Source organism: Trachemys scripta, chromosome 14, assembly GCF_013100865.1.
Source record: "Trachemys scripta elegans isolate TJP31775 chromosome 14, CAS_Tse_1.0, whole genome shotgun sequence".
Lineage (NCBI taxonomy): Eukaryota > Metazoa > Chordata > Testudines > Emydidae > Trachemys > Trachemys scripta.
In genome coordinates this window covers 18,024,988-18,049,332 of record NC_048311.1, presented here as the reverse complement: position 1 = coordinate 18,049,332, position 24,345 = coordinate 18,024,988, and the positions used below count along the sequence as shown (strand labels likewise).

At 46.1% G+C, this 24,345-nt stretch overlaps 1 protein-coding gene and 1 non-coding gene across 3 annotated transcripts in view; both read left to right on the top strand.

Annotated features, from left to right (window-relative positions):
• Positions 1-1,039: 1,039 nt before the first annotated feature.
• Positions 1,040-24,345, top strand: part of SEC14L1 (SEC14 like lipid binding 1) — a 111,483-nt gene continuing 88,177 nt past the window's right edge. Inside the window, exons 1-3 of one of the 2 annotated variants that reach the window (XM_034790529.1) lie at positions 1,040-1,382; positions 1,518-1,625; positions 14,679-14,730. The gene's annotated coding sequence lies outside the window, so the exon portion shown is untranslated. The remainder of the gene's footprint in view (positions 1,383-1,517; positions 1,626-14,678; positions 14,731-24,345) is intronic. The other variant, XM_034790530.1, reaches the window with a different exon arrangement.
• On the top strand, positions 1,736-1,917 carry LOC117887832. The gene has a single exon (XR_004648214.1).

The window sequence follows — 24,345 nt, the reverse complement described above, 5'->3', positions numbered from 1 at the left end:
TCCCTCCGCCTCCCCCCAATCCCCACCACCATCATTCTCCCGTTCTCATTGGCCGCCCCCCTCCCGAGGCTCGGCCCAGCCAGACTCGGCCCCACGTCCAGTCCAGTGGGACGCCCCCTCACCACAGCTTCCCGCCTACTGGCTGGGCCCAGCGCCGGGGTCTGCTCTTGCCGGCAGCGGGGTCACGTGTCCCCCTGGCCCAAGGTAACTTTGGCTCCGCCCAGCAGGGGCTGGAGCCGTTGCAGGGGGCTGGGAGGACCGCAACTTCCGCGGGCCGCTCTTGGTTAACGCTCTTGGACAACTTCCTCAGCAGCACCCTTCTAGCCGCCGGCTCCGCCTTCTCTATGACTTCCGCGCCTTGGCCTTTCTTTTGCGGCCGCGCGAGCCCAACCGGCGGGCGCGTCCGGATCCTGCTTCATCTCGCTGGCGGTGGGGCCTGGAGCGCCCGACCGCCTCCTCCCCTGGGGCTGCTAGAAGTGCTGCTGGGGCGGGCGGGGCTGGGTGTGTGTGTGGATAATGGGGGCTAGCGAGCGAGGTTGGGGGTGTAGTGGGGGCAGGGATGGGGAGGGGGTGTATGTGGGGGCAGGGATGGGGTGTATGTGGGGAGGGTGAATAGTGGGGACTAGCAAGGGAGGTGGCAGGGTGTAGTGGGGGCAGAGATGGGGAGGGGGTGTATATGGGGAGGGTGAATAGTGGGGGCCAGTGAGGAGGTTTGGGGTGTATGTGGGGTGGGTGAATAATAGGGGCTAGTGAGGGTGTTTTGGGGTGTAGTGGGGGCCAGCAAGGGGCATGGGGTTTATGTGGGGAAGGTGAATAATGGGGGCCAGCGAGTGAGGTTGGGGGTATATGTGGGGAGGGTAAATAATGGGGGCCAGAAAGGGAGGTTGGGGGGTGTATGTGGGCAGAGGGGGATTGGAGTGTAATGTAGGGAGGGGGACTAGTGGGACTAGTGAGGGGGTTTGGGTGTAGTGGGTGAAGCAAGGGGGATGGGGTGTATGTATGTAGGGAGGGTGAATAGTGGAGGCCAGCCAGGGGGTGGGGTGTATGTGGGGAGTGTGAATTGTGGAGAAGGGGGTTGCGGGTGTAGTGGAGGCAGAGAGGGGGATTGGAGGAAATGCACATGGGTGTGTGACATGGGGGTCAGCAAGAGGGATGGGAGTCGGAAGCAGGGACACCTTATTCCAAGTTTAGCCTCTGGATCTCACTGAACCACTGTGCCCTCCCCCCCCCTGCCGTGTAACACAGTTCCTGTTGATAGTGTATGTTGGCCCTTAGCTCTCTTTCAGGGGTTTAGCTGGTTTATAGCATCAGTGGATGCCATGTTGTGCCCTAGTGCCTGCAGCATGGTGGTTTTTGTAGCACAGATGGAATGAGGCATTTTGGTAAGTGGAGTGGAGATGAAGGCTGATGTGCCCTCACAAGCAATGAGAGAGGTTTATTTACCTCCTCTGACTGACTCTTTCTCTCTGCTATTCTGGTTTTGCTCTGTGATCATGTGTCTCCGAATTTCTTGCCAGGGTTTACCTCTCCATTGCCTAAATGAAGGAACAATTTCCACCTCCGTCTTGGATTGTACTGGGGCTAAGGTGCATGAAATCCATTTCTAGTGGCGCAGCTCATGTGAGGTAACTTTTTAACCATTTAATTAAAGTTTGATTTAGGATTGGCTGTTCCTTCCTTGGCAAGAGGCAACTGTACAGAAGCACAGGAGTTTGGCAGGCTTTGTAGAAAGCACAGGGTCTGGGAAAAGGCTGCTGTGTGGCTCGGTCCTTGGTGACACAGCCTTGTACCTGCCAGCCTGATCTCTTGCCCTAGAACAATCCTACGCAGACTCCTTTCTAGAGTTTGCTCTGTGCAGTAGCAGGTGTGAGCATTCTTGCAGCATTATGATGGTCATGTATGATACTGCATACAAAATCTTTCAAGTTTAAGTCAAGGAAAAATGTATGGTTTACATCAGGGTGGGCAAACTATGGCCAGGAGGCCACATCGGCCCTTCAGATGTTTTAATCCAGTCCTCAAGCTCCTGCTAGGGAGCAGGGTCCGGGGCTTGCCCCACTCCATGCGTGCCGTGACTCTGCATGGCTCCCGGAAACAGCGGCATGTCCCTCCTCTGGCTCCTACACATAGGGGCAGCCAGGGGGTTCTGTACGATGCCCCTGCCCCAAGCACCGCCCTCGCAACTCCCATTGGCTGCTAGGAACTGCAGTCAATGGGAGCTGCAGGGATGGCGCCTGCGGACCAGGCAGTGTGCAGAGGCACCTGGCCGCGCCTCCACTTATGAGCTGGGGTGGGGGGGCATGCCGCTGCTTCTGGGAGCTGCTTGAGGTAAGCGCCACCCGGAGCCTGCACCCCTGGCCCCCCTCCCACACTCCAACCCCCTGCCCCAGCCCTGATCCCCCTCCTGCCCTCCGAGCCCCTTGGTCCCAGCCTGGAGCTCCCTCCCACACCCTGAGCTCCCCATTTCTGGCCCCACCCCAGAGCCCACACCCCCAGCTGGAGCCCTCCCACCCCCCACCCCCCCTGCACTCCAACCCCCAATTTCATGAACATTTATGCCCCGCCGTACAATTTCCATACCCAGATGTGGTCCTTGGGCCAAAAAGTTTGCCCATCCCTATTTTACATAGTCACAGTTCTTCTTTATTCAGTATTAATCTCTGTTCTGAATTTTAAACCTCTCAGAGCTGAAAGAGCCATTGCCTGACAAACAAGCTCTATAGGTTTAATAATCAAACTTAATTTTTATAGATCACAATTTTCATTTTCTTTAACACTGCTGAGTTCCAGTACCAATAGAAATCTGTGGATTTAGATTCTCCCACGTAGAATTTAATCCCTGGCTATTTATCTTAACTTTAAGATTTAATTTAAAAAATAAGTGTTTTGCCTTCTGATTATATCCCTGTGTGGTGCCATCTTAACTGGATCTGCAGACAATAGACATGGGTGCTGTGAACTGTCTCCATATGTCTCAATAGAAATATAATGCTGGAGCCTGATGATTTACCATGGTTTGTGTGGAAGTTCATATTTTCCCCTGCTAGTCATTCAGTTAGTGCAGTGTTTCCAGAATACTTCCAGCCCAGCCTATGCTGACTCTGTAACAGTGTTGGTATGAACCATATTTTAAAACAGTGCAGCTTGCATTGTTCCTTTGCCAGTATAAATAGAACTTAACTCCCTTTCCTTCTACTCCATTATAGCCAGCATAATAAGCAGAACAGTGGCTTTTTGAAAGTCAATAATATGTTTAACCCTGTTCAGTACCTAGACAAAAACATGGTCCCAAGGGGGGGCGCTTATAAGCAGACAGACAACATCCAAGTCTACTGAATGAAGGCCTGAATTCAAATATTTTTTTTTTAAAAACTCAATTAGTAGCTCTGTTGGGTCATCTCTGAAGGTTTCATGAGGGAAGTGTGCTTTAAGGAGGGATTTGAATAGTCAGAGTTAGCTGTTGAGTGCCCAAGTGTGGAGGATTGTCTTTGGCATGAGAACTACACACTTTGAAAGAGAGAGCCAGGAAAAGGGGTTAATGAGACACTGCTCCTCAGATGCTGTTAGAGGACATGACCCTAGACAGTGAATGTGCCTCCTTAACACCAAAAGGACAACTGGTAGGCCTTTGAAGAAGTGAGGTTTTTACCCACGAAAGCTTATGCCCAAATAAATCTGTTAGTCTTTAAGGTGCCACCAGACTCCTTGTTGGTTTTGGTAGGCCTTTGTTCTCCTGGTTTAACATCTCAAAGTCCTCCCTGAATCCTGGGTAAGGTTAATGTAAAACATCCACTATTACAACTTGCTAGCAGAAGGAAAACCCAGTAGAATGCTTCCTGCTTTCCTAGACCAGTTGTACTCTCATTCATGAGAGTTAAAGTTCCAGCTAACCTCCTACCCTCCCTTTAACTGACCTGCACAGTGATGCTACCTCTTTTCATTTGAGACTGCTTTTTAGCCACATTGTGACACAACCAAGAAGATGTAAGGTTTGTCCACACTTGAGTTAATGCAGATGAAGATAGAATATGAACCTAAAGCGCAGTTGTCGTTCTTGACCAGCTGCATGTGTGAACATTCTTATTCCAGAACAAGAGTCCCTTGCTTCTCTTTAGTTTAACCACTGTGAATTAAGCTAAACGGGAACAAGGCTTTCCTGTTCCAGAATGAGTATCCACACGTGGAGCTGACCAGGGATAACTCGTGTTGTTTACTACAGGTATATCTACACAAAGTGCAGAAAACATGTAACAAATTAACAGGTGTCTATGGATTTGGTGAACTGGCCCGTCACATGTTAATAAAATAGTAGTTCTCCCCCAATAGAAGGTGGCATTAATTAGAGACCATTTTGTTGAAGTAGGAGGAGAATTGGGAACCACTAGGTTTCTCCAGGTGAAGAAGTGGCAGGTGGCCTCTTGGCAGTGCTGTAGCAAGGAGAATTACCTCCCCTTTCCAGGCAAAGCACTAAATTCTGAATCTTTAGGAACTGGGACCCCTCAAAACCAGTGTTAAGACTGAATGATTAGTGGTCTTTTTTCATCATCATGTAATATTGATAATCATAATGTAACTTATCTGGCACTTGGCACAAATCAAGTAATGTATACAGAGTACATCCAAAAAGGCAAGTAAATGGGTACTCTTCCAGATTGCAGTATATCAATTTTATTTTTTTGCAAAGTAACTGCTATCTTAAATAATGAGCACTTGTCATATTTTCCTAAAATAAATCAAGAAAGCAGCTGGCTTGATCTATCCACTTTTTCACTGAGATTCATAGCAAAGTTTCAGCAAATACTACAGAATCTCTCTTTGGCTATCTGTTCCTCTTTTCTTTTAAATAACCTGGGGATTTGGGGAGTCTGGTATTAATCAGACAATGTACAACTAGGTATAACTTTAATGTTCTAAACAAATACTATATCTCCTGTTGTGACTATAATAGTGATGAGATCTGACATATCCATCTGACACAACATTCCAGTAGAGACCAGGAGAAAAGTGTTATCACTCAAATAACTTCTTAATCAATGTGTCACCAGGCATGTGTATTGTAGTTCTGAATAGCTGAAGCACAGTAGGATTTTCAAAAGTGCCTAAATTATCTAGGAGCACAAATCCCACCCTAATCTGCACGTGAGGCTCTAGTGCCCTCAGCTTCATCTCTAGTAAGTCTGCAACTACGTTCTAGTTAAAACTGAAATGATACTCACTCCTAAAATATAGAAACATCTAACTGCAAAATGGCTTTTGACTCTCTCAAATGTACTGTGATTAATTTATGACAGTCACTGACTAACAGCTAAGCTCTCTTGTCTACATGCTCCATGGTATAAAGATAAAACTCTGCTGATGAGAAACCAGATGATCATTCTACACTGCCTCCTGGGTAACTATTCAGATGTAACTAAAAATGTCTACCCAGAACTTTAGTTGCAAGCACTGGAATTAAACATACATTAGGGCTAATAAAGTGCAAGATTATAGGCTTCCAGTTGACCAGGAGAGGGCAGTGTAATGGAATCTCAGACAGCAGTTAGTTGCCTGCTATTATATGGATTAACGTGCTCTGTTCAGTTTTCTTGCTCTAAAAGGCTCTTTCCTTTGATCTGGCAAATACTGCTCTTGCCTGGTGTACAAACCAACATGCTTCTGTTCTGTTTACTTGTACAGAAAAGCATATAGCAAGCAACCTGAGTCCTGAATAAAGCAGATCTGTTTATCACTAACGGCAATAAAAAAATGCATTTTTTTATAATCAAAGACACACTTCCAACATTTGATACGGTTGTGGGAAGGTTTGGATTCTAAACTAGTGGAAGACCTCATAAGTTTGGGCATACTCTTCATTTCCAAAGTGAAGTTACAACTGGCTAAATATTTAAAGGATACTAGGCAAGATAAAGTACTACATAAGAAACAAGTGTTATAAGACGTTTTCCCCTCCACCAGCATACAATGTGGTACAACTACTTATAAAAGTTGTTCTTTAGTGGCTGCAGTTGAGAGGTTTGTTTTGTTGTAGCTTTTTCTTCCTTGCAAGCCAAAGTAAATATTTAACTTGGAGACCAACATGTATAAAAATATTTGTCAGAAACTTTAAAATAACAAACCTGTGAGCATACACAGCAGCAGGGAAGAGAAAGGCATTTGGTAAGGAGAGTGCTGTCACTTTTAGATTCTTAGTGTAACTTGATATAAAATTTCTCCATATGTTAATGTAAAATCGCACTTGCAGTTATTAGCATAAGAGTTTTTAACATGAATAAAATACTTGCAGGTCCTTATGTTAGGCAGTTTAGTATATACAAGGTTTCAGTAGTATTGTGCCTGACTAGCTCACCTGGTCAACATCCAGAAATCATTCTCTTCAACCAAAGTGAGGGAAGGGTGCATTTGTACCTTTGCCTTGAAATTGCCTGAGTTCAGCCATACCTTGGCACTCATCTAGGCTAGCGTCATCTTGAGCCAGGCATTCTGTATTTGTGGCAGGTAGGCTGAGAGTTACTAGGCCACCTTTGTTTACGGAGTGGTAAACTAATGGGCCATTTTGGTACAGGGAGTACTTGCTTGCAGTCTTAGAGCTCTTCTGTAAATGCAGTCAGCTGCTCATCAGACCTTCATCTCCTGTGAAACTTGCTCCATTTGCACTTGTCCAAAGAGCAGGCCCTCTCTCTTTTAAATCCTGCATCAATATCTTTCACAACGGAACTTCAGAGCATCTGCACATAAGACCTTTAGTGAATTCTGCATCAGCTTCATTAAGGAATCACAATGACTTGCAAATGTCACCCTAAGCTTTCTAAGTTTGCTTAGTTGCTCGTATTGCACTCTGCACAGCTCTGATCTGTCTGTATGTGAAGCCTTTTGAACTATGTTCTTGTGCTCATCTGTGTGTCCTGATTATTTCTTTCCAGAGGATTTGACTGGAAGATTTCACCATAATAAAGGAGCAGGATGCCATCACTTCAGCTTGACTATCCCTGTATGTAGTCTTCTAACTTGTAGAATGTGGCTTCGCCTAAACATATGAATAAAATCTAATTTTCAAAAAAGATTACTGTAACTCTTGTTAAATTCCTGTCATACAACATGCACAAGCCAAAAGAGGTACTCAGCTCTGCAAGTTTCTACACTTCTGGGAATGCTAACTTTTGGGAAGTAGTGTACTCGTGGCAAATGGGACACTTCCTAGCTCTGATGTGGTGCTTTGAGAATTTGTAGAAGTAATTCAAACCTTGCTGTCCTTGAGGAATACTTCAAGAATTTGAGAATATATTCATGTGGCACTTCTCGTTTTCTCCACTAGAGGGTGCAAAGGTACGTTAAATGGCTGAATTACAATTAAACAGCAGATCCAGAGACTTTTAATGAGAAACGCATGCAATGGGGCGAGAGCTGGGTTGGGAGTACTTTCCAGTTTAGGAATTCTCTATTATCTCAATTGGCTGTTGTCCAGGATGAATATAGATTATGTAAGGGGCCAACTGTACTGAAAATGAAATCCACATGACAATACAGTACTGCATGGTGTGCATTTAGGAGTTAGTATTAAGCAAAGTGTTGGAAGAGGGTCTGTTGTACACATTTATTGAGGGAGAAACCCAGTAGTGTCTGTTGAATGTACTAATTTTAATTTACACTGCTGTGTAAAATGTGTGGCAATAAGAGACTTACCGTATAGTGAGGGAACTAGTACTAGCTACATGCTGCAGATTTAGTAGGCTATCACATTTGGTCTGGAGCGAGAGCCCATCCTTCACACTTGGCATGGGAACTCGGTCTAAGGCCTTGGCTGTGCTAGAGAACTGCTGTGGTGCAAGTCTCAACAATGCAGTGACTCCACGCTAGCCAATCTGTTCTGGGAATATTCATTGCATTGCTGCATAACAGCACTTGCAGGGAGTGCTAATTGTACTTGGGATGGGTATCATTGGCTATCTCCTTGGAACAATTGCAGTGTGGTATACTGTATATTTGCATCTGTTCTGTGCAGCCATCTCCAACTTCAAATGTCTCTGTCCTGCTCAAGGATCCATGCACCAATCATGAGGGGAAGGGGCTACGCCATAATACTTGCAGATGCTATAATGGAGGATCACTCAATGGACAGCCCAGAGGATTGGATGATATTACGATGAGCAACTTGGGTGTTGCAACTTGGGGGAACAAGGAGGCTGATTATTTTGAATTGATTTCTTCTCTTTAGATCAGACCCTGTTGTGTGTGGTTTGTTGCTGAACTAACTGTTCTCTTGTGTCCCCCTCTTGATCTACAGATGGGAGTGGTATGGGTTGGAATGAGGATGTCCTTCCACACCTATTGATAGTGCCCAGTCATTCCCTCATCTAATGCAGTGGGCCCTAGGCATTATTTGGTCCTGGGTTGGGGACAACACAAATGAGTGCTGGACGCTGTACCAAGGCAGGTGTAATTACTAGAGGAGAATAGGTGGGGTGCAGTATTCTGACCGCAAAGCATTGTGCGAAATAAGTTGAGGCTACAAATGGACTGCCATAGCAACCCTCCCTAAATGCAGTGTTGAGTTTGTGCATGCAATTAATTTCTCTCCTTTGTGTTTTCAGGTGCATTACTAGAGGATAAAAGGTTGCGAGTAGTATTCTGTGTAGCAGTGCGTGAGTTATGCTGAGGCAACAGACACTGCCGTAATTCACATGCTGCTATGTAGTTAGAATACTGCTCCAAACCTATTACCCTCTAGTGGTTCACCTGCACGCACACAAACAAAGGAGAGAAAGTTAATTGCTGCACACCCACTGTACGCACACATTCAACGCTGCATTTACATTTAGGGTAGCCCTGCTGAGGCAACAAATGGACAGCCATGGCAAATTTCAATGTAATGCAGTGTTGAGTGTGCATGTAGTCATTGCTGAACACTTTCTCTCTGTGTTTTCACGTGAATCCTTATGACACTTCCAAAAGAAGCTTCCATAAAGTGAAATTTTAAAGCTGTATTTTCTATCGCATCCTCTGCTGCTCTTGCTCTTTGAATGCGGGGTCAGGGAAGGGTCAGAATAGAAAGTAGCTGAATACCAACTTGGTTGCTTTCTCTCTCCTTCTACCACTCTCCTCCCCCCTGTGAGTTACTAAGAGTATGTCTACACTACCCGCCAGATCAGCGAGCAGCGATCGATCCAGCGGGGATTGATTTATCATGTCTAGTCTAGACACAATAAATCGACCCCCGAGCGCTCTCCCGTTGACTCCTGTACTCCGCCGTGAGAGGCGCAGGCAGAGTCGACTCACCGCAGCAAAGACACCATGGTGAGTAGGTCTAAGAACGTCGACTGCAGCTATGTTATTCACGTAGCTGAAGTTGTGTAACTTAGATCAATTTCCCCCCGCTGCTCTGCTCCCCCCCGTGTAGACCAGGCCTAAGTGAATGACAGGTGACAGAAACAGTGCTTCTGAGCTGTAAGATTGCTCACTGCGGGATGGGCAGGAGCATTGTGGGATGCTGGGATTGCACTTGGAGGGTCAGTTGCACTTGTGCAGCTGTCACACTAGCACTTCCTGTCTATAGTGGCACTGTATTGGAAGGCACTGTGTCTCTGCACCACCTATTGAGCTTTGCCCAGAGCAAGAGTCATGACAATGAAGGTGTGAGTGCCTGCACCAATGCATAAGTAGGGCCCTACCAAATAAACGGCCATGAAAAATGCATCACAGACCGTGAAATCTGGTTTTTTGTGTGCTTTTATCCTATACTATACGGACTTCATGGAGGAGACCAGCATTTCTCAAATTGGGGGTCCTGACCAAAAAGGGAGTTGCAGGGGAGTTGCAAGATTATTTTAGGGGAGTCACAGTATTGCCACCCTTACTTTTGCACACCCTTCAGAGCTGGGCATCTGGCCAACAGCCACTGCTCTCCGGCCACCCAGCTCTGAAGGCAGCGCCTTGCCAGCAGCAGCACAGAAGTAAGGGTGGCAATAGCATACCATGTCACCCTTACTTCTGCGCTACTGCCTTCAGAGCTGGGCAGCAGGAGAATGGTGGCTGCTGTCTGAGGGCCCAGCTCTGCAGGCACCAGCGCAAAAGTAAGGGTGGCAATGCCATCCTTGCTCCTGTGCTGCTGCTGGTGGCGGCTCTGCCTTCAGAGCTGGACTCCTGGCCAGCAGCAGCTGCCGGTCCCCAGCTCTAAAGGCAGAGCTGCCACCAGCAACAGCGCAGAAGTAAGGGTAGTAGTACCGCAACCCCCACCTTCAAAAACCTTGAGACCAGCCCATAACTCCTTTTTGGGTCAGGATCCCTACAATTACAATACCATGAAATTTCAGATTTAAATAGCTGAAATCATGAAATCTATGATTTTTTTTTTTTTAAATGACCATGAAATTGACCAAAATGGACCGTGAATTTGGTAGGGCCCTATGCATAAGTATTTGTGTAAAACAAGCATTCTGGAGGGGGTCACAGTGCCAAAATTCTCTACCTTAAGCAACACTTAAGGGAGTATTTTTGCCTCACTCTGCCAGTATGTGCTGGCCAGTCTTGTAACTGGAATAAACCCCGGGGGAGGGAGAGACGGTGCTTCATGCCATATTAACTCAAATGTGTTGCCACTCTTATGACATAAATGGCTAACTCATTGAGTTATTTTTCACATTGTACCACTTGGTGAGCTTGAAGATTAACATGTTTATTCCATTGTTCACTTATGCTGTAACTTATCTTCACTGCTCCCTACCTGCAGCAGGGGCAGGCTAATGCATGTACTAAGTGTGTGGCTGCTTAGTGGCCCTTGCTTCAGTCTCATTCTGTCAGCATTTTCCTTTCCCCAGCAACAGCCTCTTGTCAGCACCCAGCTACTTTGAGAGATCAGCTGGAGTCCACAATGAAAAGTGCCCCGAACCTCAATCTTGTGCTGCTATAGAAACCCACTATCTCCACACTAATCTCAACCCACCTTGTAGCTACTGACTGGGGACCCACACTTGGCTTTGCATAGTCTGCAAAATCTAGAGCTGACTCTGGTTTGGAGCTTGTATTCAGGTGGCTCTGAGTTGAACCTTATTTAAGTCATTTTCTATTGGCAGTGGTGAATTTACCCCTCAGATCATGCAGTTCTTGCTTGGGACAAGTGGGCCATGCAATGCCTCACTGAAGTCAGTGGGACGTTACATGGCAGCAGGATCTGCCCATATGGATCAAGTTGCAGGTTCAGGGCCTTAGGCCTACTCAGTTTGTCTGTAAGGAATCTGGAATGGGTTCTTGTAGATTTTATTCAAAGGAAAAAAAATTGCTTCCTTCTGCATGATACCTGGCTTCTAGGCAAGGAATATTAACATCTTACAAGATTCAAATTCAAATTTTCCTACTATGCCTTGGCATAAATCATTGGTAGCTGTTGTTGTGTGCACTTAACAGATCGTACTCTTGCACAAGCATCTTACAAGGGATACTCGCTATCTTGTAATGGTCACACTGGTGTACTTGCCAAGAGTGGACGTGACTTGCCCAGGCCGATCTCTCAACACTTCCACTGTCAATACGATGCAGTGTTTGAATTACGGTACTTTGTTATACTAGATGTATTGCTGTAGTAATAGCCCATTTTGCCTATAATGCAGGGGTTCTCAAACTGGGGGTCAGGACCCCTCAGGGGGCCGTGAGGTTATTACATGGGGGGTCACGAGCTGTCAACCTCTGCCTCAAACCGCGCTTTGCCTCCAGCATATATAATGGTGTTAAATATATAAAAAGTGTTTTTAATTTATAAGGGGGGGGTCGCACTCAGAGGCTTGCTTTGTGAAAGGGGTCACAAGTACAAAAGTTTGAGAGCCACTGCTCTAATAGATACCTTCAGGAGACTGCACTTCCATGCAATCAATGTGCAGAGGCCTGTTTTTGTGTACTGATGTAAAATTGCAGGAACTGGATTAGTGGTAAACATCCTTAATTCTAAGAAAGCAGAACTGACTTGTGAAAAATGGGTCAATTGTTTATTCGGGGCTGTGTAATTTGCAGAACATATTTAAGTATCTAACTTGCTTGCCAGCAGAAGTGATCTTTGCATGTTGTGGAACTGACTTATGTCTGTTTGAAGTAGGGAATGGCGCTAACTCTAACTTTTCTCCTCTCTACCTGCTTCAGCCATATAATAGGCTTCACTCTTTCATGGTCTGCTATGTGGAAGGATATACCCGGATTTGCTTATCAATTACCCACTTTATTTTCATCTAACTGGTAGCTGCTGAGGGCCTTTTAAATCATAGATTATATTTTATTGCCAAGATTAAGAGGGTATCCAAACACGCAAGCCACTCAGTGTTGGTATTAGAGATGTGTATTTTATTCTTAAACTGTTCTGCTGGGCAATCTCATACAATTAACACAAAGTAAATGCATTAATCCATCACATAATTCTCTTCCCAGACTAGCTCTAAGCACTCCAGCTGTAAGCACTCCCTTTGGCTGTGGTTCTCCTTACTGACTTTAACTGAAGGGAAGCCTATTTGCAAATGTCACTTGGAATAAAAGCCTGTGGTAAATCGGGTGACTATCTCTACTCCTCCCCCTTCACTTCCCCAGCCATGCAGTTCAAAGAAAGTTGGCACCAGACTGGCACTTGGGAGACCAGGGTTCTGTTCCCAACCCTGCAGTTGACTTGCTGTGTAATCTTATGAGGGTCACGGTGGGTGTCTTTACTGCTCAGTAGAGTTTCTCTAGGTCTTGCAAGGCCATGTCCAATAGTTCTTGTGCAGTAAACTGAGCAACAATGTGAATGGTGGGAGACTGCGTGTGTCCTTCTGAGCACATATGGTGAATAGTGAGAAGACATTAGAGGACTGTCTGCAGTCAAATGATTTAGCCTGCATCCTTGCTGCAAAATGGACGGGTTACTAACACAAGTGGAATCCATTCTCTAACCCACGTCCCCAGCCAGGCCAGCTTGAAAGCACCACATCACTTGGGTGAGAGGGCTTTGTGTGTGGATGGGGGAGTGGAGCAACATCCACATAAGAATCTGAGCTAGCTTCAGTGAAGACATACCCCTAACCTCACTGCCTCAGTTTTCCCATCTGCACGGTGAGAATGAGGGGCTTTCCCATGTTTATAGAGTGCTTAGAGAACTACAGGAGAGTCGTGCTGTATAAGCTAGCTTCACGTACGTCAGGATAAGGAAGCATTAGCTTCTGTGGGTTTCTTTGATGTGGCAGTTTAGAAATTCTATAGCTCCAATTTTGGAAAAAGATTTGTACTGAATAACTAAAATGCTCACTAGAGTCAGTACAGCCCTTGGGCTTATTCTAACATTCAGTTTATTTTATATTGGCCAGAGCTGCCTTGTCCTGGGTTAGAAATAAACTTCCATTGACAGTTCTTGCAGTAGCAGCCTGGGAACAAGAAATGTCCTATCCTCTATAGTGATTATTATTTAGAGAGGCTGGGCGGAGGGAGGATCGACCCTGATCAACCATGAGCACCCAAAAGCCTGCTCCAAGGTCGGGATAGGTCACACAGAACCAGTCAGATTCCTCCATTTTGCCTTGAGACAGTTTACATATGAAGGGCTTAGAAAGAAAAGGAAACCTCAGGGTGAATCTAGACAAAGCCTCCCTTGAGCACTGGCTGCAAAAACAAATTCCTCCCCCATTTTCAACACAGTTCCTGGCCGCCTGAGGGGTTACTTTGTGTGGCTCTAAGCAGTGCTAAGGCCAGCATAGCTGGCTCCTGGAAGACCACCTTGATGGAAGGGAATCCTTAGCTGTTGTGGAGAAACTGTGCAACTGCTCCCATGCCAAGCCCCTCTGTGTACCTGGGGGAAAGGAGGACAGGGCTAGTACTCCTTGGGGCAATTGGCCACATGACTTAGAGCAACCCATGGGTTGTTAATTCCGGCAGGGAACCAGCCCATTGCACAGCTGGACCAGGATCATGAGAATGTGAAGACAGGGCCTGCTCCATTGCCCACTGCAGCCAAGTCTCCTTCCTTACCCCTAGTGGAGCTGTACGTGCATTGGCTGCAGCTGTGGACTGGGACTAAGGTGTCCACTAAGGCTTTTTGTTCCTTTCTCCCAGCTTCCCTGGTTTGGCATGCAGTTAAATTCTCCATGTTACATGCGGAATGGCCTGGAGCTGAGTTTCTTTGGGAGGGGAAAAAAAGAGGGACTGTTTTAAAAGTTGTCTGAAAGCAGGCAGCTGATTCTGTTGTGGTCTAATGCAGTCACTCCCAACCTCTTTGGATTGGCTGCCGCTTTTCCCCCTCCATCTCTGGCTCCCCTTGAATCACATCTCATTGTGGCTGTCACCATCGCTCCTTATTTCTGTCCACTTGCTCCCCCTCCCCCCCCATTTGCACTGTTCTTACTCCTCCTCCTCCTCCTGCCCCCAATCCACATTTGGATCTTGGCATGCCATGCCTGCTGCCACTGTTGTTCAGATTTCCTTTCTAACCTGTATAATTACAAGCTATATAGTCTGCCTGTATTATGTAAATTAACCTTTCACAACCTAGGGCTAAATTCACCCCTCAGAGACCAGCACAAATCTTCCATTAGTTTTTAGTGCAAGTCAAATGCTTTTCAGTGGGAGAGCTCTGCCTGTCATTCACATGTGGTCCTGTAGCATTTACTGGGTCTGAGTGGAGTGCTTAAAGCTTCTATAAATCACTGTGTTATAGACGTGCTCCATCTCTTTCTCTGCAGTGCCAGTCATCTACCGGGTCAACACTCAGCCACTTTGGTGGTTCTTCATATTGTAAGTAAAACGCTATGGTTAAAATACAACTAATTGTGTAAAGGAGCCTCCTTATAACTACAAGTTCTGTGTACTTTGATAAGGCGAGCTGTGTACTTGTTTATTCAGTTTGAAGCAAGATGTTCCTTCCTGAGTGGGCAAGAATAGTTTCTCATTAGTACATGAGTCTCCAGAGCAATGAGTTATCTGTTTGGACTAATTCCACGTGCTGACTGAGAGCCCAAGAGGAAGTGTGCTTTGTTAGAGAAAGGGCCTCTCTTGTGGGAAGGAATGTTATTCTTTGACAGGTTATGGTCCCAGTTACATTTGCAAAGATCTTCAGCTTGTCCTGAAAGTAGCAAAGGCAATGTGTTCACAGGTCATGTATTTATAAATACGGATTCAGGTCCTGACTTCCAATCACTCCATTTCATGAACACCAAATGGACAGAACTAGTTCTAATCAGTCATACGTAGGGGGAATGTGCATTGACAGCATTTTTGTCCTGTTTATCTAATCGTAGGCTGACACACAGCTCTCTCTATTCACAAATGTAACATATACAGCTTTCTATTCCGGTCGGTCCCTGCGCACTTGCCAGTGCTCTCATTGCTATTTCAGTCTTGTGGCCGCTCACACCTCTGCTAATTGTCGCTGGGTTTCTGTAACACTCCTTGCTATTTTAGTTTGGTGTCCTTGCACAGCGCTGTTCACAATTTTGACTTCTTCCCTTTTGCCATTCTGGTCATAGGGATCCCTGGAACAGGGTATGTTAATCATGCACTAGGACTTTGGGTAGGAGACTAGAATCAGGTTATCAAACTTATTTTCTTTTGTAATCTAAGATAGGATTTTAACCCAGAACACTAAACATGACCATGTTAACCCATTTAGCGCCCCACCCCCCCACTTGGCCTCCTGACCATAAACAGCTAGAATAGTGGTCCTCTTTACTAGGAGAAGAGGTGTGTTCTTAACTCAAGGTAAACTCCTAGTGAAGACAAGGCAGTTTGTAGCTTTCATGTGAGTTAGCACATCAGCTTAAAAGACCAAGCTCCCCCGTGGGCTTTAACTTGATCTGCCAAGTTGTGTGAGAACTATAAACTGCCTTGCTTTCACTAGGGTATTAATGGGAGTTAGCTAACTCAAGAAAATCCCCTTTTTTCCTAGTGAAGACAGGCCATCACTAGCTTTGTCTTCACTGCCAAAAAATTGTGTCTACAGCAGCATAGCTAATGCAGTTTTTATCATGAGGAAACCAGATAAAATCAACTATGGGAAGGGGGTATAGTGCTGACCTTGCCTAGCTACCTCATGCTAAAAACTACAGGTGCCTTATCTCCACTAGGATTTTATAGTGGGACTGGAAACGCATGTAGTTGTCTCACTATAACCTTCCCCCCCACCCCCGCACGCGTGCGCACGCACTCCTATTTTTGAAGTGAAGACAAAACCATTGTCATTGTAAAGATGCCCAGTTAGCTCTTACTTAGCAGTATTATCCCTATTGGCAGTATCCTTTGTATACACACATGATGATTTCAGGAAACACTCCCTTGTCTGAGCAGCAACAGATTCCTCCTGCTACCCAGGTGACCTAGCGCAGGGGTCGGCAATCTTTCAGAAGTAGTGGGCCAAGTCCACGGGTGAAAGTAATTTAAAGGACTTACCAGTATGCTGGAGTCCTGAGCGGGGGCATGGCCTCAACCGGAAGAGGCGGGGCCTTTCAAGATTTAAAGGTCCTGGGGCTCCAGGGCCTTTAAATCACCCCAGAGCTACCAGCTGCAGAGGTGGCTGGGAGCCCTGGGGCTCAGGGGCGAATTAAAGGGCCCAGGGTTCCGGCTACCGCAGAGCTCCGGGCCCTTTAAATCACCGCCGGAGCGTTGCCACCGCTACCTCAGGGCAGCAGGGCTCAGGCGGGGATTTAAAGGGCCCGGTGCTCCTGCCACTGCGGGGAGCCCTGGACCCTTTAAAGCGCCTCCAGAGAAGCCGGTCCAGTCTAATTTTAATATTTTTAGAAGGTCTCTTCCTATAAGTCTATAATATATAACTAAACTATTGTTGTATGTAAAGTAAATAAGGTTTTTAAAATGTTTAAGAAGCTTCATTTAAAATTAAATTAAAATGCAGAGAGTGACGTTGTGCAGTCTATATGGTTTTATAAAAACATGATGATAAGTGAATATAATGTAACTGGAATATGCTTCATGCAAAAGGTCTCTTGTAAGGTATCATTACAAAGTTTATAATCTACTGAGTGTGATCATCCTATTTGTATAAATGTAGTACTCTTGTATCTAAAACTAGAAAAATAAAATATAACTCTGAGGGCCTATTGTAATTATACAAAGTGTGGGCCATTAATGGTGGTTTGGAATCTTGACTCCCATTAATCAGGACCATGGTCTGCAGATGGCTGTGTTTTACCTGTGAGTCTTCCTGTATATGTGTGTGCTGGCAAGTGAGTAGTGAAGTCTTGCAGTGACATGTGATCATGTCACCTGAACTGGAATCCATCTTTAACCTGGTGCTTTTCCAGTGGGGGGGGGACCCCAGAGGGACAAAGGGTTCCCGCCTTATGCAAAAAATATATAAAGGGGTGGAAGAGAACAGAGGGAGGAGCCATCATGAAGAATCCCCTAGCTACCACCTAAGCTGGAACAAGAGCTGTACTAGGGGAAAGAATTGGAAGGTTTCCAGTCTGAGGAAAAAACTTACTGAAGCATCTCTAAGGGTGAGATGATCTGCATTTAGTTTGATTAGACATAGATTTGCGCATTTTATTTTATTTTGCTTAGTGACTTACTTTGTTCTGTCTGTTACTACTTGGAACCATTTAAACCCTACTTTCTGTATTTAATAAAATCACTTTTTACTTATTAATTAACTCAGAGTATGTATTAATACCTGGGGGAGCAAACAACTGTGCATATCTCTCTATCAGTGTTATAGAGGGCAAACAATTTGAGTTTACCCTGTATAAGCTTTATACAGGCTAAAACTGATTTATTTGGGTTTAGACCCCATTGGGAGTCAGGCATCTGAGTGCTAAAGACAAGCACACTTCTGTGAGCTGTTTTCAGGTAAACCTGCAGCTTTGGGGCAAGTAATTCAGACCCTGGGTCTGTGTTGGAGCAGACGGGGGTGTCTGGCTCAGCAAGACAGGGTGCTGGAGTCCTGAGCTGGCAGGGAAAACAGGAGCAGAGGTAGTCTTGGTACATTAGGTGGCAGCTCCCAAGGGGGTTTCTGTGATCCAACCTGTCATACAGAGCCCAGCCAGGACCCGGGCAGTGTGAGTGTCACTGAAAATCAGTTCACATGCCGCCTTTGGCACATGTGCCATAGGTTGCCTACCCCTGATCTAGCATGTGCTATCGCATTCATATTATGATAATGCTAATTAAGTACAAGGATGGGCATTTCAAAGGTAAACCCCCAAATGGAATTTACATCTCAGCAGTCAAGTCCACTTGGACAGCACACTAGCTTGTTCCTTTTAAAAGGGACGTGAGTTTGTCAAATACTGACATTCAACTCATGCAGTAGGATCCTAATTCTCTAGAATAACTTTTTTCTAAAGGAAAAAAAAACAACCACCATTTGATTGGAGAGATTTAGCCACAGGTGCATTACAGACAGTCTGTGCTCCTCTTCCTGAGCATATAGTAACAATTAGGGTGACCATATTTCCCTATGCTGAATATGGGACACCTGGTAAAATTACTCATATTCAAGTGAGTTCAGTGACAATCAGAACTATGTAGTACAAACGTTCAAATTAACATCAAGTTGACTGAGCCCCGGTTAAAAAGAAATGGTGGGCGGCTGGCAAGCAGGGATCTGGCCAGCAGCAGGACCTGCAAGTACTGATTTTGGGGGGCGGGGAGGAAAGAAATTACGGGACAGTTTTTGCTGATTTTTAAGAAAGTTGGAACACCTCCAGGAGGGCTTAAATACAGGACTGTCCCTTTAAAAACAGGCCATCTGGTCACTCTAGTAACAATGGATAAATGCTTTCGCCACACATGAGCTCTGCTTACGCACAGAAAGATGGCTTGGGTGTGATAAGGTCCCATGTAAATTGTTAAACCAAAGAAGTCAAGTTCCTCTCCTTTCAGGCTACAGCAAGCTAACCAGTGTTTGCTACATGGAAAAGGACAAAAATCAATTCTGGAGAATGGGAGACTTTCAGGCTTCTTAGAGGATTCTGCAGACAGCTCTGTGACAGAGCTCTGGGTTAACTTTGAGAGCCGAATTTCCAGCTCAGCTTTTTCATGTATTGCAAGGTCTATTTACTTCTTCAGCTGTGAGAGAATACAAATGCTGTGGTGGGAAATCTTAGATATTTGGTGAAATCTTGTCCCCACTGAAGATAACTCCCACTGATTTCAGTGGAACCAGGATTTCACCCCTTATGTCTATCTTGTATTGCTGGGTTATTGTATTGCACGGTATTCTTGCCAGCAAGTTTAAAAAAGTATGGATTGGATGAATAGACTATAAGGTGGATAGAAAGCTGGCTAGATTGTCAGGCTCAACGGGTAGTGATCAAAGGTGTGATGTCTAGTTGGCAGCCGGTATCAAGCGGAGTGCCCCAGGGGTAGGTCCCGGGGCCGATTTTGTTCAACATCTTTATCAATGATCTGGATGATGGGATTAATTGTACCCTCAGCAAGTTTGCAGATGACACTAAGCTGCGGGGAGAGGTAGATACGCTGGAGGGTAGGGATAGGGTCCAGAGTGACCTAGACAAATTGGAGGATTGGGCAAAAAGAAATCTGACAAGGTTCAACAAGGATAAGTGCAGAGTCTTGCACTTAGGAAGGAAGAATCCCATGCACCGCTGCAGGCTGGGGACTGACTGGCTAAGCAGCAGTTCTGCAAAAAAGGACCTGGGGATTACAGTGGAGGAGAAGCTGGATATGAGTCAGCAGTGTGCCCTTGTTGCCAAGAAAGCCAACGGCATATTGGGCTGTATTAATAGGAGCATTGCCAGCAGATCAAGGGAAGTGATTATTCCCCTCTATTCGGCACTGGTGAGGCCAGACCTGGAGTATTGTGTCCAGTTTTCGTCCCCCCACTATAGAAGGGATGTGGACAAATTGGAGAAAGTCCAGCAGAGGGCAACGAAAATGATTAGGGGACTGGGGCACATGACTTACGAGGAGAGGCTGAGGGAACTGCAGAAGAGAAGAGTGAGGGAGGATTTGATAGCAGCCTTCAACTACCTGAAGGGGGGTTCCAAAGAGGATGGAGCTCAGCTGTTCTCAGTGGTGGCAGATGACAGAACAAGGAGCAATGGCCTCAAGTTGCAGTGGGGAAGGTCTAGGCTAGATATTAGGAAACACTATTTCACTAGGAGGGCACTGGAATGGGTTACCTAGGGAGGTTGTGGAATCTCCATCCTTAGACGTTTTTAAGGCCCGGTTTGACAAAGCCTTGGCTGGGATGATTTAGTTGGTGTTGGTCCTGCTTTGAGCAGGGGATTGAACTAGATGACCTCCTGAGGTCTCTTCCAACCCTAATATTCTATGATTCTATGATTGTGCAGATGTTAACAGGTGAAGGGAAGCTGGGGTTACAGGAGTGATCTATTAGTATTGGTTTGTGGTAGTGCTGTTCTGCAAGCCCCAATCAGGGATTGAGGCCCCATTGTGATGCAATGAGAAGAGATGATCCCTGCCCCACAGTATTTACTAGCTCAGTAGTAAGCGTTCTTAAGGATTGCCAAGGAATGGCTATGGTAAGGGATAGATGAGCTTTTTAATAGTTGTGTGTTTAAATGTTACTAAATAGCATCCTAAATCATAATCTTGCCCAGTTGCAACTTTTCCCATGCCCTTGCTCACGGTATGGGTTCCAACAAGGACCCTGCAGGGCAGGGGTGAAAGTAACTTAAAGGACTTACCTGTACGCCGGAGTCCTGAGCAGGGGACGTGGCCTCAACCAGAAAGGGTGGGGAGGGCTTTAAATGCCTAGGCCCTTTAAATCAAGATTTAAATCACCCCCGGAGCTACCAGCTGCAGAGGCGGCTGGGAGCCCCGGGGCTCATGTGCAATTTAAAGGGCCCAGGGCTCCGGCTGCTGCAGGGAGCCCCGAGCCTTTTAAAGCATCACCGAAGCCCTGCTGCCGCTATCCTGGGGCTCCGGCAGTGGGTCTCGGGCGGCGCTTTAAAGGGCCCTGGGCTCCCTGCAGCGTACGGAGCCCCTGGCCCTTTAGATCACCACCGGAGCCCTGCTGCCGCTACCCCGGGACATGGCATACTGGCTCTTGCCGGTATGCTGTACCAGACCGGCTTACTTTCACCTCTGCTGCAGGGTCACCTTTCTGCTGGGGCTTTTGTGCAGTAAGGATGTTACATAACGTGTGTTCTGTTATACGTCTGCAGAGGAAATAAGTTCTTGGCAAAAACACAGTGTGCTGAAAAAATCCTGAGCCATAATTCTGACACCGTGTGAGAGTGCTGTGACATTCAAAGAGTGGGAGGGAGGTCGATTCAGCAGCTTGGTGAAAATGCTACTCAATTGGTGAGAGGAGATCTGACAGACCCTTTTCTCCCCAGTGCAGTATGGTTTCACTGTCACCATTGTACTTGGCCAATGTGGGGTGGGATGGGGGAGAGAGCTCATCGTTTCCAGGAGCCTGACCTGTGTAAATTGTTCCCTAGGCCCACAAGGGTGAGTAACATTTAAAGTAGAAAAGCTAACCCTCCCCCATTGAGAAGTCTATTTGAGCTACGCTACTGTGTGTTTGTGTTTAAAGCTACTCACTCTTACTCACAACATTGGGCAATGAGCTAGAAATGCCTTTTCTTCCTATCTGGGGGACCTCTGTACCTTTATTACTACTCATTTTCCATCACTTACCACCCTGGGTCAGAGCGATCTTCCTGCCAGATGAGGATTAGAGGTATGTCACATGGTTACTATACACTCCCCCACCTAGGTGCACTGCCGTGCCTCAGTTTCCCTTCTATCAGCCTGTCACATACACCCAATGTACTCCAAGTACTGAGCTACCCAGATACCACAGTAATGGATTCCCAATCTATGGAGTCAGGGATGTCCATGGGGAAATCAAATTTTGGTTCTCTGCATAGTATCAAATATAGGTCCTTTTGAACGGTAGCATAGACCCTCTCCACCAATCAGGCCAGAAATGCCATTTTAATAGAAAATCTAGAGCTGGTTTAAAAAGATGGAACCATTTTCCATTGAAAAATGCAATTTAATTGAAATACAAATATTTAGTTGGCAACGTGTACATTGCAACAAAATCTTCAATGGCAAAACATCATTTTGACTTTCTCATTATGTTTTGATGTTGTCTAAATGTTTTGTTTCTACTTTATCATTTTGATTCATTTAGCTTTGACTTTTATATTAATGTATTTTACTATAGTATATATTTAATATTAATGTATGATACTTATTACATTTAATATATTTAAATGTTAATGATATAAGTCAAAACTAAATGAATCAAAATGATAAAGTTGAAGCAAAATAATGTGACCATATCAAAATGACACATTTCAATGCTCCTCAATTAAAAATTTTCAGAATTTTCATTTAATAGGAAATTTGGAAATTTCTGCTTTTTTTGTCCCAATTTAGAATTTTTCTTAAAGTTAGGGTTTCCCACAGCATGAAAATTCAGGTTTACAACCAGCTCTAAAAAAGAACCTTTCTGAATGCATCATGTGGAGCAAGGAGAACCTTCTCTGCTATACATGTTCTAATGTATGTTCTCTGTACCTAGCTGCAGATGTTTATATTTAACAGCTGTTAACATATGCTTTGTGCACTGTTCAGGACTTAATCTGTGGGCTCTAGAACAGTTTGAGTGACAAGGCAATCCCCCCAGGACTAAAACAAGAAAAAAATAACCATCTCCTGTTAATCATCCTCAAACTGCAGCAAGCTAAATGGAACACTTGGCATATTGCTTGTGACGCTATATTGAGCTGCCAGGCACTGGGGGGAAATGTATGAATTAGGTCTCTTTCCTTCATGCGTGCAGGGGGAAGGAGGGGAGGAAATGTCAGATCTCTCTTCCTTTGCCATTTAATACTGAGCACTTTCCATTCTTGATGTACTGTGAAAACATGAATTAAGCCTCATTTCACACCAGTGAGCTAAACCTCATCACCGTTGTACAGCTGGAGAAATCAAGTATAGAGAGGTTAAATAGCATGCCCAAGGTCTTGCAGTGGCAGAGCTGGAGTTAAAAGCCAGCAGTCCCTGACTCCCAGCTCCATGTTCAATTCACTAAACCAAGCTCCCTCACTGATGAGCATGAGCCCTGGGGTGAAATCTTGGCCCTACTGTAGACAAATGGCCGGACCCTGGGGTTTTGTAGGGGGGCTAAAGTATAGACTGTCTGAAGCCAAGCCCTGAATAGAAGCATAGAAGAGTAGCACTGGAAGGAACCTCGAGAGGTCATCTAGTCCAGTTCTCTGCACTCAAGGCAGGACTAGGTATTATCTAGACCGTCTGTGCCAGGTGTTGGCCTAACCTGCTCTTAAATACCTCCAATGATGGAGATTCCCCAATCTCCCTAGGCAATTTATTCCAGTGCTTAACTAGAAGGGTGAGGTCCCACTTGAGGGCTCATTGGATTACCCTCTTTTGAGTTGTTGGTCTTTTATGTTTGTTTGTTCCTGATTACTCTTGGACCCTAGCACCTCAAAAGGGGCAGGATTGAAGCTAGGGTTGCCAGACGCCTGGTTTTTGACTGGAACTCCTGGTCGAAAAGGGACCCTGGCGGCTCCAGTCACACCACTGACCAGGCTGTTAAAAGTCCAGTTGTCGGCGCAGTGGAGCTCCGCACAACTCCTGGAAGCAGCCAGCATGTCCCTGCGGCCCCAGGGACACCGGCTCCACAGCTCCCATTGGCCAGGAACCGCGGGCAGCACACACCACACAGAGCCGCCTAGGGCCCGGACATGCTGGTTGCTTCCGGGAGAAGCGCGGAGTCAGGGCAGGCAGGGAGCCTGCCTTAGCCCCGCTGCACCACCAACCAGGAGCCGCCTGAGATAAGCGCCGCCCGGCCGGAGTCCACACCCTGAACCCCCTGCCTCAGGTCAGAACCCCTTCCCACACCCTAACTTCCTCCCAGACCCCGAACCCCCTCCTGCACCTCAGCCCTGGGCCCCCTCCCATACTCCAAACCACTTGGCCCCAGGCCAGAACACCCTCCTGCACCTCAAACCCCTCATCCCTGGCCTCACCCCCAGCTGGAACCCTCACCCCTTCCCACACCCCAACCCCCTGCCCCAGCCCAGTGAAAGTGAGTGAGGGTGGGGAAGAGTGAGCAACGGAGGGAAGGGGTGGAGTGAGTGGGGGTGGGGCCTCAGAGAAGGGATGGGGCAAAGGTGTTCGGGTTCACACAATTAGAAAGTTGGCAACCCTAACTGAAGCGTGCCTGGGCTGGAGGCTCAAACCAGTGCTACCTTGTTGCTCACAGAAATGTGCAGCTGGGTGCGTTGTGTCCTGATCAGTCATGAAGGGGTATCACAGGGGCAACAATCCCCAAGGTCACTTCATTGTCCTCCTTCAGACTCTCCTCTACTGTGACGTCCACAAGCATCTCAACAAAGGTTAAGTCGCTGATGTGCTGTGAGTGCTGCCTAT